Source organism: Apteryx rowi, unplaced genomic scaffold, assembly GCF_003343035.1.
Source record: "Apteryx rowi isolate R43461 unplaced genomic scaffold, aptRow1 scaffold_431, whole genome shotgun sequence".
Taxonomy (NCBI): Eukaryota; Metazoa; Chordata; class Aves; order Apterygiformes; family Apterygidae; genus Apteryx; species Apteryx rowi.
Window position 1 is genome coordinate 600294 of NW_020450685.1, and position 18151 is coordinate 618444.

The following is an 18151-nucleotide window of genomic DNA, read 5'->3' on the forward strand; positions in this document are numbered from 1 at the left end:
GTGCTTCGCTAAGGATCAAGYGGGCAAGGAAGAGCCTTTTATTTCCACTTGCTCCTCCTTATCACCAAATCCATGACCTAATATCAGCAGAAATGTGTAATTTTAGGATTAACAAGGAATTATTCATGAAAATACCATTTCAATATGGGCAAGTGAACGATCACTGAGGTACACTCATGAAATACACTCAGAAAATGGCAATTCTGGGAGAATAAAAATAACCAAAACCAAAACAAAAAACATAACTTTTAAGAATTAAAGGATTATTTAATTTTTATGAGTACACAACATTCAAAACACCTGGAAATAAAAGTATTTTTTGCACACAGTTTTTAGTCTAAGTTCTGTCATTTTCTGTGAATTTACCCTGTGCTTTTCTGATACTGATAACTGAGATGACTGAGACACCTTCCTAGCTTAACTATATAAATGAAAAAATGGGAACACAGGAGGCTCTATTCTCCAAAGACAGACGTGGCTGGCCAACCACATATATAGGATATTAATATAGAGAGTGAACGCCAGTGTTTATTTCAAAATGTATAAGGAAGCAGGAGAGGAGAGAAAAAGAAGAAACCCAGAAAGCCCAGAAATCGGATATTTACTGTGCTCTCCTGCCATAAACATTCCAGCAGCCCTGCCCTGGGATCCTAGCACCATTATACAGCTAATATTGCTTGATTACCCATGCACCACCACAGCCTCAGCCTCCCAAGAACTGAAATCGAGTTTTCTATTCTTAGCTCGTGGTAATTTAAGCTCATTATGGAGGTGCTTGTATTCCATGAGCACAAGAGATAAAGGAAGCAATATAACTTTAATGAACAGCTGAAATAGCAACCACAGCAGGCTCTGTAGGCAAAAAAAAAATCTTTTCTCAGATGTTGTCTTGATTTCTCTCCCACAGGTCCAAGTAGTTAGTGCTCTCTGTATGTTTTATGAAGATATTCACATGCACATGCTTAATGGAAGCAAATATGATATGCTATTTAATAAGAACAGGTACTTACTAGCTTGGAAGATAGAACCACCCAAATTACGGAACAGGGAGAAAGGAAAGTGTTAGCTTAGATCCAGGATAAATAATGATAAATCATTTAAAGCAATACTTAGCTGAAGCTAGGTAGCCATATAGGTTTCCTTTTTACATAAATAAATGTCTTACGTGTCTAATGATTCTCATTTAGACTGAAGAAAATGGATGGATGCAGATGTAACTGTCAGAAGCAATAAGCAGAAGAATAAATGCAAAGCATTCTGGGTTCTTTCTGATAAATGTTTACACTCCCCAGCTTATTGATTGGGTGCTGCTTTTCTTTCACTGCTGTTCATTAAGGCCCTAATCAAATCATATGGTCAAATCCTGCAACCTCCTCAGAGACAGCAGTTGTCTTTGCTGAGCGAAGAGTTCAGAGAGAACGAGATGTGTGCAGAAAATGTATGTTTGGAGCTACAGATTTAGGGAARACATCTTCTTTCAGTACGGATGTTACCCTAAAGGACCACTTCATGAAAAACATCACGTGGATGACAATGTACCTCTATCAACACACAGGACTCCTCTTCACTTTATGCATTTCCCTCTGCCATGAATTACAGAAAAGCATTCACCTCCAGCATTGCAAGGCAACATCTGGAGGCAGCTGTGGAAGAGACCTTCTTCTTAGCATTAAAATTTGGCCTACCAAGTATTATGAATTCCCATCTCATAAAAAACTCACACAAAAATGTTCAGAAGCTAGTGTAACTGGTCAGAATCTGGTATACGTTTAAATAAATTTGGGATTTGTATGTTTAAATAAATTTGAAAATCATATTTGGTCCAGTAGTTTCAAAACAGAACAGCATTTCATTTACTTATTTTTCCCTAACAAAATAATATTTCTATGTTTTTCACATGGTTTTCAATTTTCTCTTGGCACACAGTCATCATTCCTTCCAAAGAGGAAAGAGCAGAGGAAGGAAGAGTGAGGAGGGAAAACATCTGCTTAGGATAAAGGAAAAAAACCTCCGTCACTTCAGCCATTAAGGGTTTAGGATCTCAAAATAGAGGGAATATCATGCTGAAAAATATCTGTGTCTGAAAAGCTTCTGACATCGCTACATAATTAAAATTCAGAAAGTGTTTAAACATAATTATTGTCATGGCCCAGAATCTTCGATAATAACTACCTATGCAACACCTCTGAACATCTCTGCTCTGTCACACAGAGTCAAGTTTAAATTCATCTCAGAGTGGATAAATTCCCCCCTCCATATTTGGGAGTAGGAATCCTACATGATCGTATATGGACACTTTGTATTTGTAGCAGCTGGCAATTATCACAGCACAAATTTGGAGCACTTTTACTAACATCCTTATCCAACTTTAAAATTCACATCTTCAAACTAAAGTAGGTTGGAATTAGATTTAAAAAAATACAAATATTTTCTGGACCAAAATACGCTAAAGGCAGTAAATTTTCAGTATTTGGCTGAAAGCTTTTTGTTCTTCCCTTTAAAAGAGAAAAGAAGGGATATTTGAGGCAAGCATTCTCCACAATAACAACAACAAAGTTGTTTTTGAAATATCCTGCTCTGTGTTGAAAAAGTTATGATGGAAAGTTTCTAGGCAGCTTTTCTGCTTGCCCACATTCTTTATACATGCAGGGAATTTCACTGGTGCCAGAAACCAAGCAGGCTTGAGTCTACGTGCTACCAAGACCTGGGTTAACACCTGAAGATGAGACCTGAGGACTTTTCATAGAAGTATCATGAACATTTTAGAAACTTTTTTTTCTGCCTAAATTGACATCAAAGATTCATTTTTGGGGGGAAAGGGATGCAGACAGCAAGAAAATGATAACAGAACCTTGTTTACAACCATATTGCTATGGCTTTAGTCAGTAAGACTATCTTTATGCTCCGCAGCACTGGCACAGTATAGTTTTAAAGGATTTATTTCTGCCATTCTGTGACCTGAGACAATGAGATGAGCCCATAAAAAGAAATGCATGGACAATCTTCTTTCATTACCTGTCATCCACTCACTGCTCCGACATCTGAGAGACAGAGAAACTATTTCTACCTAATAGAGAGGATGTAAGCTGAGTTGCCTGGCACATGCCCTAGAGGTTGCTATGTTTGTCAGTGGTTTGAGTTTTCCAGGGAGTTGTTGTGCAGCTGTTGAGCTGCAGAACTGGATCATAAAACTTTTTTTTTTTAATTTATTTTCACTCTGGAGAAAAGCTGGAAGATGCCAGCAAGAACCAGAGTGACCATCAGACTACAGTGCTTAGCTTTTTTAGCTTTCCATGAAGACTTTCGTCATACTTATCGCAGTATGATAATCTCTAACTCCATTTATAAATACAGCAGCCAAGACAGGAGCAGTTACAAGGCAGGAATTCAGGCATCTGAGACAGCTGCAGGAACCTACCTTGATTCTTGTGTATGGGACCAAAAGAGAGATCTTAAGCTGTTGACTCCCTCCTGTTTGCAGGTTTTCTGATGAAAGGGCTTTCCTCCGGTCTCTGTTACAGTACAAGGTCTCTTCAACATGACCACATCCTTGCCATCAAATCTTAAGAGATACTGACCTCACTGATTATCCTATGTCCCTGGGCCTGACTGGCTGGTCAGTTCGGTCAAATTTAGTGAAGATTTCTTCTCTGAGCATGAATGAAAACCAGTATGTTGATTTCTTTCCTTCTTCTTGGGTCAGAGTCTTCTCGCTAAGACCATCACAGCAATAAGAGCTTACATTCAGACCACTCAGCCCAACACCTGAGTCACTGCTTTCCTTTGTTCAGTTCAGTTTCCAAACTACCTTGCAGGRGTAAGTGGTGGATCTGCTCTCCAGTCTGGCCCCTTCTTATCACACTCTATGTTTGATCACATGAACAAGGAGAAACCCAGGCAGAGGTGAGAGCTGAATCCAAGCTGCTCTCCATGGCCCAGCTCACACTCTTGTGCTCCCAAGCAAGTCCACTGGTTCTTTCTGAGCATTAGTGTATCTGGTCCAAATTTYGTGCCTTCCCCCTAAAATAACCTCACTTTGGGCAATCAGACTGCATTTGCAAGCCATAAGAAAGGTCAGCAACACATATTTAAAAAGCTGTTTTTGAATGTCTGGCTCCACACTTTTATCCCTTGAAATTCCCTTCATGACTTTCTATGGCTCCAATCAGACTCCCATTGTTTTCCTCAAGAACTGGATCAGGCCTTCCGTGGTGCCTGCCAAAACAAAAAAACAGAGTACAGTCAAATGCATGCATTTGGGAAAGATGCAATAAAACCTGTTTAGGTGAAAATGTGGTTCTGCTCTGAAGACTGTCTCTGTCAGTGGGGTTGTGCCTTTCCATGTCTGACTCTTAATCATTTCCTTATCATCAATGCCAAGTTTAATATTTTTAAAATTTGTTTTTTTTTTTCTCCTGAGTCACAGCCCTCAAAAATCAGCCTGGGATTAGGAGAGGAAGCATGGTCTTGTGGTTAAGACAACGGACTAGTGTTCATTCCCATTTCTGCCACAAACACCCACCACTGACCTTCGGCAAGTTGCTAAGGGAATGATTTCCAAAAGCACTCAGCTTTGGCCTAACTCTGCTTCCTAAGATTTAAATAGAAACAGAAATTTGCATTAATGGGAAGACAGATAGGTCAGACCTAGGTGTCACAGAAAAAAACTGTTTCCCTTCCTCATTTCTTTCCATTTAGTAATATTAATCCTTCTTATCCAAGTCCTTTAAAACTGAAGTTCTTCAGCATGAACACTCTTACACAGAGATCATACAGTATTTGGTCTAATAAAGCCTCAATCTTGATTGAGTACTCTAGGACAAGGTCAAACTAGGACAGGAACTAAGACCAGTGGTCCAAGTTGTCTGCTATTTTGTTTCTGACTTCATCCAACTAAGGAAGTTTAGAGACAAGCGTAAGATGGAGCATGTTAAGAGTGCTCCTTCCTCAGCTATATGCCCTGAACTTCTAGCAATACATTATTTAGTAAATAATAATCATAATAAAAGTTAACAAATAATTGAGTCTGCTGCCAAAAATGCAATCTAGCTCACATGCTCCTTTCTGTATTAGGAAAGGAAACTGCAAAGAAAAAATTGCATTTTCATCACATATGGCTAAATATACATCTGCTAAATAAGTTATAATTTTCCAGCCACATATGTATACTAGCAAAATATTAAGGAGAAAGTAATATAGTCTAAATATATCCTGCAGTACCACTGATTTAAAATGTGGCCTTGGGCAAATCATTTTTCTTCTTAGCAAATCCATTTTCTTCTTCCCCTCCTTCCCGGTTTCATCTAGATAGTTGTAAGACTCTGGGGTGGTGACTGGCTTTCCGTTATTGTTCCAACAAGGCTTCTCAGTGTGGTCCCTGATCTTGAAAGGAATTTCCAGATGCAATTGCAATGCAAAAAAAAATGGATGATTTCTCTGAATATATTTTACATGAAGCAATTAGAGGAAATCTTTCTATCTGGAAATATTTCCACTGGTCTGAGAGCATCATGGGCACTAGAAGATATATACTGTTATAACCAACTTGGAGAATATCCATCAAAAAAAAAATTAGATGTCCTTTTCTGTTTTAAGTTTACCAAGAATTGGAACTAAACACATGCCTTCTGAAGAAATCCCTTTCTCCCTCCAGCCATCACACTGAACTGAAATAAAACAGATGTGCTCAAATAAAAAAATCTGTGCTTACTTGTTATTTTTTTCCTTGCACTTATTACCAACACATATGACTTGCACCAATACAGGTAAAAGCAAGGAGTATTCTTCAGAAGTTTCCCATTGCTATATTCTGCCAATACCTGCTGYGATTCCATTCCTATAAATAATGGTTTTCTTGTGTTATATTGTCAGATCCCAGCTGCATAAAAGTCAAACTCAAAACTCAGGCATTCTTAGAGATTTAAAAAAACCTTAAAACACAAAACTCCCAACTTCTAAACAAACAGATACAAATTCAACTAAAATGAACATTTTCAAGATTTGTGGTCAATTAATGCTTATTGTATGAAGACAAAAATGTGGTCTTCAAAAAAGAATCAGTTTTGATACAGGAATATAAAATATTGTTCAAAGCCTCATTCAAATATCCTTTCAGAAGTGAGTTCTCAGGATGGGTTTTCATATTTTCACCATTACATTAAGAAAAATAAGTTGTTTGTAGAACGCTATGCAGTTCATAAGTTACCAGTTATAAACTAATCCTCGATATCCAGTCCAAATCCTAAGGGAGGCTTCAAGGCAGCCACTTCTTTTTGGCAATACAGTGATGAAAGATATATTGTTGAAAACCATAAAGCCTTGGGAAAAAATTTAGCAAACTATCTACACAGGAATGAAATGTTGAGAGCTTGGCTCATCAGCTGGAGCTTTCTGGAGAAGGAGGGCTGCAAATATTTTAATACAGGTTAGCTGAGTAGTCTCAAAAACAAAGAAAAATGCTATATTTTTCTGAACTGTTAGAAAAGTTTTCTGGTACTGCACAGAGCCTTGTCTTCCAGGGATCTGCGGGTAAAGGTTAGGTGTAAAATGAGTATAAACTATCATTTCATTAAGTTGTTCATAGACACTATTACTCCAAATGAGATCTGCATTCAGAAAACATATGTACAGGTATATGTTTACATATATACCTCCCAGGAACCCTCCAGGCCAAGGAACCTCCATTCATAAGGAGGTGTTATCACTAGCAGAAAAAAAATGAAATCAAACCAGCATGTACGTGACACTGCACAAGCACCCGTTGCCTCTGATTATGCCAACCTACGCGAATGCAGAGGGAGTTTGCTCTTCCACAGCACAGAGGATAGCGGAGGATTGCACCGGGATGAACTGCCCTACCCTGACTTCTTATCAAGGCAAAGCTCTCGACAAAATAAAGCCTGCAGGATTTAGTGATGCAGCTAGATGTTCCCTTCAGCATTAAATGGGGGAGAAGCCAAGGCATTTTAATGAGAACATTTCAGTGCACATGGCTTCATCACAGGTCATTTTATAAACCAGTAACACTTTCCCAGACATAAARGATGGTAGTAAACAAGGTGTCCTAAAACAGTTGCACTAGATAAAAAAGGCTTAATTGCCATCTCTCATGTTATGGAAAATAACTTCCTGGAAAAGCCTGTGACGCCCTTCCCATGGCCATGGCCATGGGAGCCATCAGGGCCTGAGTCAGCCTCATGCACTCATTTACTTAGGTGATAAACCCTTGGGGACATGCCTGCCAGTTATCCTGCACCAGCACCAGGCTGCCTACAATGTGCAGCAGCAGCGTTCCCAGTGGCTGCCCAAGGCAGCCTGGAGGCCACCGAGCAGGCAGCGCATGGACTTAGTGTGCAGCACAGTGCTCGGCTGCCCACGACGGAGACCTCAGTGCCCAAGTGCGCCCCACCAGCAGATATGCCACAGGCAGGCCTAATGGCCAGCGGCAAAATGAGAGGCAGGTGGGAGGTGGACCGCCCACAAGAGCCTTGATTCGGAGAGGAGCAGACAAAGCCAATGTGGCCTCCATGAGGTCCTCGCTGCAGCTGGAGGCTTCCGGGTGCTGCTGTAAAACTGACAACAGATGAATCAAGACTCACACCCAGGCTTCAAATATAAACAGTGGTAGCGACATGATAATTCAGTCATGTTAACACCTCGGCTAGGCATCGGAAGGAAAGAAAGCAAAATCTTGGATCTGAGCAGTCCCAGAAACTGGTGATCCTAGAGTCGGATCTGAAGTTTATGGCAAAAGGAGTTCTGTGCACAACTTAGGCAAGATGATTGGCTTTTTAACTGCAGACTACTTCACGGAAAGACTTCAGAAAACATTTAATATTTTTGGCAAAATCCYGGTCCCACTGAAGTCAGTGACAAATAGCCCATRACTTCAGTGAGACTGTGTTTTAGGCTTTGTTCCTCCCACCTCCATACAATAGCACTTCTGCCAATTGCAGTAACAACTTTCAGTTATTACTGAAAAGAGACATTATTAACAGAAGAATCTTCTTAGTGGGTTCATCAAATGATTGTACTGAGGAAAGTTTGATATAATTCAGTGGCCACATCCTTCTGAATACACACTCAGTGGCAGTTAGAAACATATGTTTTTTATAAACTTCTCATTCAGAAACAAAGACTGACAGTAAAAACCAAAAGCTTTGATATTTATATAAATTGCTAAATGGTTGCACTGGAAAGTACATTTCAATTAATGTGTCACAGTGCATCACAGTTAAAGTTTGCTGACTCAACTGACTCTTTAGCTGTATATAAACGGTTTAAGTTTACTCTGCATCTGACTTAAAAAATCTCCACTTGTTGGAGAGCACTCACTGAAGCAAATGGTTTTCTACATAACAAATTATTTCACTCGGATCCAGAACATGCAGGAACGTAGTATTATTTCCAGCCTGTTACCAGTTTCAAAGATATGCCAATATTCCCTCCTGGCTTTTTACATTAACACTATATTTGAAGAAAGATTTTTAGTAAGATTTTATATAGATTAACTACTAATCAGACACAACTTTGCCCATTTGTGTGCTAGCTTTTTTGTTTCTTATGTACTCTGCTGCCGCCTCTAGGACAACATTATAAAACTAGGTTTTGTTCTATGGCAAGCAGAGATGAAAGTTACTCCTTACTGCCATAGGACAAAAATGAGGCAATTCTAACTGCATTTTTTGCTAATTTTGGAAATCAAAATGGAAAATTGATAGCAAGGATCATGCTCAGGTGAAGAAAATCAGGTCTTCCCAGCAAAGATACACTTGTCCTATTTTAATTTGCTGCCTTTTCTAGATTTAGCTAATCTACTCAGCTCTTGCGTCTGTGGGAAAACACAAAAAAACCCTTTAAAACTTACCTCGCTTTCAATTTTTCCACAGAACCAAGAGTTGAGTAGATTAGCACGTCTAAAATGGCCCTTACGTGTCAGAAATCGGCTGCGAGCGGGGAACCTGACAATGCGCTCTGGTTCTAAACCCTTCACTTTTCTAGGAATACATCAAAATGCATTGACCGGCTCACATCCCAAAGGGTGCTTATATTCATGGAGAGACTACAGTGTATTTCCTGGTATTGACTGTACTGGTTTGGGGGTTGGTAATCTCAGAGAGGAAGAATGGTTGTCCTTGAGCAAGAGGAAAACAGTGTGTGTCGTTCTACGCTCTTGTCACCAGCCTGCACAGGTGACCTGGAGCAGATCTTGACAGACAGAAATCAGTGGTTTACACATGCCTTTTCCAGCGTATCTTTCCCGGCAGGTGTCAGTAATGCTAGGACTCAGGAGACCCAAGATAAAGAAAATTGGATAAACACTAAGTGAAAGCTATAAAAAGGTCAATTTAGACTTGGAATTAGCTAGCAGAAAGCTCACACTACACATACAATTCTCATTTCCCTGCAGTATTTAAATAAAATAACTACCAATCCCAGGAAAAGCTCCTTTCTGTTTGTGAGACTGTCATCTCCACAGTCCCGCTTGGCTGCTGAAGGACTTCACTCGCCTGCTTGGCTGCTCTCGTTTAGCAGGACACATTCAGAACAATGTGACCTTTCTTGCCTGATTCCACAAACAGGAGGGAGTTTTCCGTCATATCTTAGAATACCACTGGMCAAATAATATGTAAAACTGACTAACAGGGGCAAAAGCCTTCCTTACTCCTTTTGGGAGATCAGGGGTATCTTATGCAGAAGAGGTGAATCTGCAATATTCACATTAAAGTGTGAATCAACATTTCAGCCTCCCTTTCCCCGAAGTCAGAGCCAGCTACAGATCCAGCCTAATGCTATTACCATATTAATGACTCTTTTGCAAAAACCACCCACTAATTACTAAAATTGACCAAACAGAAAGTTATGTATGCACAGTTTCCTCTGCCTACTTGTGCTTCACTCACCAGCCTTTTTGCCCTTCAGACGCTGATGTTTTCCTGACTCAAGCTCAGCTTGTCTCCTTCTGTCAGTGCTGCTTCAACCCCCTGCGACCTTCTCGCTGGACTTCCAGTTCTATCCCCAGCCTCCCAAGAGTTTCTCATATCCCATGTACATGCCACTACCACTTTTGTTCATTAGGTGATGAGATAAACATTGTTTTTTTCTTAACTATTGACCTTGAAGACTGACTTGCATGTTAGCTGACCTCCAATTAGGCCGTGACCAAACCCTATTGAAATCAATGAGAGTTACACCATGGTTTCCAATAGGGTTTGGATCAGTCTCTTAAAGACTTACAAGGTCAGCATGCCTTCCCCATGTGTGAAACAACTTAAAATAGTGACCATTTTGCCTAAAATGAAGAATCCATGGAAGGCAGTTAGCTTTTTGCTGTTGACTTCACATAGGCCAGAATCTCTTTTCGCTCAACTTCTTACAGGCAAGCTGTGCATTTATTGTATAAAATGCAGGATTACTGAGTGAATGCAGTAACCAGCTTTTCCCCAGGGAAAACAAATGGTTTATTGAATCCAACTTCATTCAACATTAAAAACAGAAACATGTATAAATCATGTTAGCTGAAAATGTGTGGAACACCTTCAAATCTATTTTACTTCTTATCCAACAAATATATCCTATGTACTTTGCTTTTATTTGAGAAATGCTAAACCCCTTCATTTAAAACTAAATAAATAAATCGCAACCATCAGAGAATGATTATGGAAAGCTATGCCAGAACTTGGTGTCTTGCGGTCACTCCATAATAATAGATTGCTTACAACGCTATGTTTTGTTTCCTTTTTTTATTATTATTTTAAAGGACAGAATTATTTCTGAAGTCACATGGAAAAAGTTTGATTAAAAGTATATTTATACAAATGAGTATATTCCCAAATAACAATCCCTTCTGAATACGGGCAAGTACATTTTAGTTTGGAAGTTTTACTTATTTATTTTAAAACTAAGGATTGTTCCTTCAGAGTTTTCCCATTACACTAAATAGTGATATATGAACAGTAAGAAAAATGAAAGCTGGCAGAAGCAGTTGAAGAAAAAGAAATCTCCATAGGAGCCAGGATACAAAACTGCAATTTGCTGTAAGTGATGAATGCAAACCAGCATTCTTTTTGAATGCTAGCCTTTGAAAAATGCATACTTGAGAAGAACATCTTAAAATGCTTCATGCATGAAATACATATTTTCCCTTACTTAAAAATTATTACAAAATCTAAGCTTTAGGCATCTTCTTGCACTTTTATCTGCTTATAAAAAATTATTACTGTTAGTCCATTTTTATGCAAAGACTTTAAAGAAACTTAATATCAGCAATGGAAATGCAAAACAAGAAGAAAGTCACCTCCAGTCCTATTCCCAAATCTACCACAGGAAGGAGTGACCCAATGTTCTCTTTCAAGACATGAAGAAGGAAAGAGGTATAATAAGCAGAGGAGGCAAATTGGAGCCAATATCCTTTGGTCAGATTTTGTTCATTCATTTTTAAAATGGGAATAGAAACAACTTGCATCCCCTGGGTATTGCTAAAGACTTAATTATGTTTTTTTTTATGGTGTTTCAATTACGCTTGCATGGAACGATAACTGCATATTGCCACACACACACAGTTATTCATTTGTAGTCTAGTAACACATCCAGTGTAGTCTTATCCTCTGAGAAATGACAGACCCCACCCTACAGAGATTACAAAAATAATAATAATTCATTATTGTTAAAAAGTAAGATAATCATATCTACCAGATGGGCAATTTGTAGGAAGCTATTTGTTGCTTTTTGTACAAGAATACTTTCATTTGTAAATACATAAACGCTAGTTTGTGCAAAGTGCCAGTAGATGGAGCTAAAGAATATAGGCACATTTTCTGTTTTTTGGGGGGTCAATGGAAGATGCATAGAGAGAATGTTGCCTTCCTCCTTGTAATCTGCATGGAGATATCAGCACAGTTCAGATGCCGCTGAATCTGAACCTGAATTCTAGTCCTAACTACACAGTCAGGTTTGGGTTTTCAACCGCGCAGAAGCATCAGCTCCGCTAGGAAGGCACACATCGCCACGCATCCTGCAAGGCTCCACAAACCTCCATCCTTCCTCCCAACTGCCATAGCCCTCTCCCACCATCCAGCCAGACAGCTACTGCAAGGTAAGAACCAGTCACACAAAGAAATATAATGCGGTACGGCAAGATGAGATGCAGATGGACGTAGGGGCCTGGGAGGGCGTGGGAAGAGACAGGGAGGGGGGAACATCTGCAGTCACGGGGCCAGGCAGCATTTGGACCCCTGATCACTTAAGCTGTAATTACAACTGCTTTCTTTGGGACTCATCCCCAAAAAAGTCCAAGCAAGACCTGAGAAAAAAAACTCCTGAGAGAAACTTTTGTTTTTGATACACTACTTCAAAAACTGCATGTCTGAAAATTCAGTTTTTTTCCAGTTAATTTTGTCAGGAGATCCTAAATTCTACCTTGATTACCCTAGATCAATACCACACTCACCTAATGTCAACTAAAACTTTACTCATCCATTGCTGATGACCACAAAGCTCATCTCTTTTTGGATATAATTCTTCTATGAGGCTTTTTTAGGCCAATGTACCATAATAAATCAAGAAAACTGATATCTCACACAGAAGCTGTAGAAGCCCACTGTGCAGAGCAGGGATCTCCCTCCCTTTGGGTGCTGTTATCCTTCTGCTTCCATAGTATCAAAGTTGGAAAAAAAGCTATTGGCAAATTCTTCAGAGGAGGTACTTTAAGTGAAATCCTGTGTCATTCAGAGGCAGACTTACCTATGCTGCTCCCATTTCTCCTTCAATTTTCATTTTGTGCACGTATTTTTAATAAACAAAATATTTCTAAAGGAAGAAAACAAGGGGAACATTGCTAGATTAAGATTGCTAGACTAAGGAGAGTGAATCCTTACTTTATCGATACCCATGTACAGTTAAAATTATTTTGGTCCTATTTTGCCGAAATTCCTTATGTTTCACAGCTTTCAAGATCTGGCTCAACAAACATCTTCCAAAAAAAGCTGTTATATGAGGTTTATAAGCTTCAGATCTGGTTTGTATCAGCAGCTTTCCCCACTGTGCTCAGCAACACACTTCAGACATTTTCATCTAAGTCATCTTGTTTATGTTGGTTTCTCCTTGTCACAATAATGGATATTTAGTAGGGCAAGGAAGACAAAACATCCCATCACAGCATACTGCTGATGCTGGGCACCAGGGTAAAGGCAGCACTGGGACAACGTTTGCGCTGCAGGGCTGGTGGTTGGAGAGCCCCCTTGGCACAGCAGCCGGGAGCAGGCTGCAGTCGCTTCTCAAAGATGTGGCCCTACTGGATGAGGGGCAATAAAATGCCCTGGAGCTACAGATGCCTGAGGTTGTTAAAATGATAGCCAATGCTACTTTTCATTTTTGCTTGAGGTGAATTGCTTTACCTTTATGGCCTCCTTTTTTAGAGAAATAAATGCATCCAAGCTGCTTGTTCCTGTCCTCATAGTCAAGTTTTCTGCCCTTGGAGTCAGACTTTGGCCACGCGCAAGTTAATCTGACATCCAGCACAACTGTAAGGAAAGAAACCAGCATCAGCAGAGTGAGAATAAGAGTGTAAGGACGTGCTGTGGGTGGCGTGCACAGTGCAAAGAAGCACACATAAATGGAACTGCTGCTTATGAAGAAAGCTTCTTATCCACAGGCAGTTCATATATGTCTCCTCCATCTTCTTATGTATTCTAGCATAAGTTTCTGCCGGCTCAGGCCCATGATCTGCTTGTATGTCTGTCAGCGAAATGATGGCAGGAAGCTTTGGTGGAACACTGCTTTTTAACTGGCTTTTTCAGACTGATTGCTGGTGGAGTTTGGAGGTAAAATTCCCTGAGACGAGCTTCATTAAAGTTGCTGTTGCTGCTCTACATGCTGCTATGTGCTGACCCAGCTGATAGCTCTTCACAGACTATATAAATCAAGGGTTTATTTATAGTTCTACAAATAAATAAATGTCAGTGGGCTTTAAATCAGGCCATCAATGGCTGCAAAGCAGGGAAGAGGCAGCTTCTCCCAAAGGCAGATCCTGGGCCACTTAGATTTTAAAGGTCAAAACCCAGCACCAGAAAACCACAGGCCTGTAGGACAGAGCTTTTGGGAGGTGTTAAAAGGAGAGGAGACAGCACAGTAAGGGCAGTGACTGGCTAGCAACTGGAATAACTTCCTTGCCCATTAGAATTGCAAGCCAGTAGGATTTCCACATCTTACTCCTGGCACCAAAAAGGAAGAGAAGAGAATGAAAATGAGAAACTTGGGTCAAAAGTATCTTTCTTCTTGGAGATACTCCTTGCACCCCTTCTCCCTGAGAAGGTGTATTAAGAAATGCTTTTCCTCCTGCTGTAGTGCCTGCCTAGAAGAGATAATTAAGTGACATCCTGGTAACTGCTTATGAGTACAGAGGAAGACTGTGAATGCTGGTACATGGCGCACACTTCACTATGGCAATTGCGCAAGCTCAGATTTATTGGGATGGTTAGTCATATCGGTCCAAAGACTGTCACATTCCGTTTTTACTAGTGTCATGTAATTAATCTTCCCTTGACTTAGAGTCAGACCTCATCATTCTAAATACCATAATAGATTTTTAAATGAGAACATTAATAACAAGGTCTCTCTATTATTTACCTTGGCTAGAGTAATGAAAGCCAAAAAGGAGATGGCTAYTCCCAAGGGCAAGCGAGGAGAGGCGTAAGAAGGAAATGAAGGTTGCTGACCTTCCTGTAGAAGAACCCAGAAAAAGAGTATGATTTGCAGAGCTTCAGTTCATCACTGAAAAAGAGGTGGTTGTTGTAATTTCTATTAAGTACTTTGGAGGCACTTCCATACAATGATGATGAGGACCATAGGCATACTTAGATATCTCTATTAAGCAATAAAAGCTTAAAAGTGTAATACTCCAGTGTAATTTAAAATAAAGATAACTATGAAGGGGCTAATAAATGCATTTCAGAGTTCAGTCCCAATTATCCAACCATCTCAGAAGATACTGAGTGAACAGAGATCATCGTGATTTCAAGCACCTCAGTGGAGTTTTCAGGAAAACACAGAAATGGGGTCACATCTAGAGCTTTTCCAGCAAATGAGAGAGAGACATGGGTTCCTCATCTGCCCCATTCTGAGCAGTGAGAGGGAAGAGAAATGCTCTCTGATCCGGAGGGCTCAGCTTGGACATGAGTCTTCTGGGATTTGATGCTGTGACCACTGGAGAAAGCTACCCTCCAGCTACCTTGTGAAAGGCTTAAAACCCATTCCAAAATATAGACTGGCAAGTGGAGAAGATCAGGCACCTCCCCTTCTACCACATTACATTAACTAGCTAGAAACAAAGGACCCAAGCCAGGTCTGTTCGTATGTTAGTAGGAGTTGGATTATCCTCACTGCGAGCAGTGGACAACCGCCAGGGGCAAAATCCTGGTGCAGAAGAACTTTACAGAAAGTGGAGTCACACAAGGCTAAATACGCACAACTCTATGCCGCGATTGTCAGAAGCACCAACAATACTACTGGTACTCTGCAGAGCTACCCAGGAGCGAAGGCCTCATGAGGGCAGGTGCTTACAGCACAACAGAAGGCTATTCCTCGCTCCTGCTTAACAGTTCAAAGGCAGTAAAATGTCCCTGAACTGCCATACAAACATGTAACAGAAACTGGCCCCAAAGAGCTTACAATGCAAAGCAGGAGCACAGCAGTGTCACAAACAGAGTTAAACACAGTGCACAAGATAACTCTCTGACTGGACTCACCAGCAAGAAGACTCACGGGCGTACAGGCTGCGCAGTCATTTTCTGAGATACCTGATAGCTTATGAGAGATTCAGGAAGAACTTCCAGGATAATGTGCCGGTCTTCATTACTTTTTATAGGTGAGTCGCTCAGACAAGGGAAAAAATGCCTAAGTGAGTGTTTTATTGTTGTATTTACCTTTACAACTTCTCTATCTTACATTTTTGTTTTGGTGCCGTCTCTGTTATAAAAATGACAGCAGTACCAGAGTTGGGAGAATCAGAAAAAGAGGTGACATAAAATATGAAACCACTCACTCTACTTGTATTATTTCAAACAGCAAATTTGATTTGGGAGCTTTTGGGGGGTAGTGTTCTTAATTTATAACAAAAGAAGTTGAAAATGATGAATATCATAAATCATTTTATTCCAAAATGGCACCTGGAAATGTTAAAAGTGTTAATCTAAAATGATATACTATATTCAGATACTAAAATGGCTTAATATGACTTTTCCTTCCTCTTCTAAAAGTACATTGAATAGAATCCAACATACAGCTTTCCAGCAGAGCTAAAATTTCTTGTCTCAAATTTCATGTAAATTCAAAATTATTTCCTTTTTGTCTGATAACATGCTAACATCAGTTTCCAAGCCAAAATTTTCATAACCATATCATCCTCATCATTATGGTATCCCTTTGTATGGCATTTTTTCTCTGATGATTCTTAGAGCATTTTGTAAATTAAGAAGTTATATAGTAAAGTGTGCCATCACTTCAGTATACACAGCAAAAGGAAAGGGTCGTCTTTCTGAAATAATTTATTTGATTTCGYGCATGCTGACCAGAATGAAGAACACTGGAAGAAAGAGAGTACAGGAATTAAACACAATACTCCAGACAGGGCTGTCTAGTATTAATGCTTGCTTATCTGAGGCCCAGTATTGATAGGAGCTATTGACAGGAAGAGAGAAATTTACTGTCATCTTTTTTTAAAAGCACCCAATCGCTCTTACTAATCTCAGGGATAACTATACTAGATATACATACCTCAAGGGACACAAGCTGTCCTACGGAGTTTCCAGTGTAAATAGACATGACAGTCAGAGAGCAGGAGAGAAGGAAAATTATCATATCCAGTCACAGACAAGGATTTGAAGCATCCACAGATTATGTGCAGCCAGGCTCATGCTTATCACTGGAGGGAGATTAGGGTATTTTAGCTCCGCTTGTGTGCTGTGTGCCCCTGTGTCACTCYACACGGTCACGACTCTGTGACTACACCCATCTTTGCCCACTGTACCTGGTGAGTCTGTGGCAGAGCTGGGAAAATAATCCCTCTTCCAAGCCCAAACACTGAATTAAGCCACAGGCAAACAAACAAAATCCCCTGCATGTATGACCCTTGACTCCCTCAGCTCCTTCTATAACAAATATTTATATACATTTAGCTGCTTTAACCATCTGTCCCATTCAGACACTAACCCAGGATAAAAATATACCAGTTGTAACTGCAATAACATTATTATCACACCTCCAGTTCTTCCAGTGCCTGACTTAGGTCCCAAACCTGTAAGAAGTGGCGGGTCTTTCTGCACAGCCTTTTTTTGTGTTCAGAGTCCTAGGGAAGTCAGTAGCAAATGCATTCAGGATGCAAGACCAGGGCCTTGTTGTGCTTTTGTGCTTTGAAACATTCCCAAACAGCACTGTCCTCACTGGGACTAACTACTCATTTCTTTTCACTGAAAAAAAGGGGTTTCACAGCATCCTGAAAGCGCACACGCACACACACACACACACACACACACACACACACACACAGCCTTGTCCTTCAAGACTAACCTGAAAAAAGAAGTATATATCAAATAACTACAAACCTGAAGAGATCTAACAAGTACAATGTCTTGTTTGTCCATGCCTCTTTCCTATTACTCTTCATAAAAGCTACTGCACACTGCTCTTCAAGCTTCCTCACCAGAAAAAGTGGGTGGCATAACCAAGAGCAACAAGTAAAAGGAGTGGMCTTGTAATACTGATTTAATGAATGCCAGAAATGATCTCTTGCCTACATGAGCTGATTTATCATGCCAGGAAGGAACAAGTGTGACTGCAGCAGTGGTACAGTTCTGAGAGTGAAAACCTGATCTTTTTGCCAAATTCCCCAAAGAGAAAAGAGCAGCTCTGTTTAACTGATCATGATAAGTCACAATTGTCATTACTGTGTTTCAGTGCAACATGCTTTATTTAGCTCTTTAACCTTGGCCTATTTGTTATCAGCACAGTTGAGAATAGTTTGTATTCATTAGGAGATTTGTTTATTTTGTAACATAATCCTTTTCTTTGTTAACATGAAAGCACAGAGCATGAAGCCCTGGAAGGACAGTTCATCCAGGTCTGTAGTGTTGTTCCATAAAAAATGTCTCTTGATAAA

The 18151-nt window shown here is 40.0% G+C and overlaps 1 long non-coding RNA gene across 4 annotated transcripts in view; it reads right to left on the bottom strand.

The window, feature by feature from the left end:
* Positions 1-18151, bottom strand: part of LOC112971257 — a 134469-nt gene that overhangs the window by 38008 nt on the left and 78310 nt on the right. For 2 of the 4 annotated variants that reach the window (XR_003255285.1, XR_003255287.1), the window contains exon 4: positions 3419-4215. This is a non-coding gene — a long non-coding RNA (uncharacterized LOC112971257). Of the gene's footprint in view, positions 1-798; positions 4216-18151 lie in introns of those variants that run through there. The other 2 variants (XR_003255284.1, XR_003255286.1) reach the window with 1 other exon arrangement.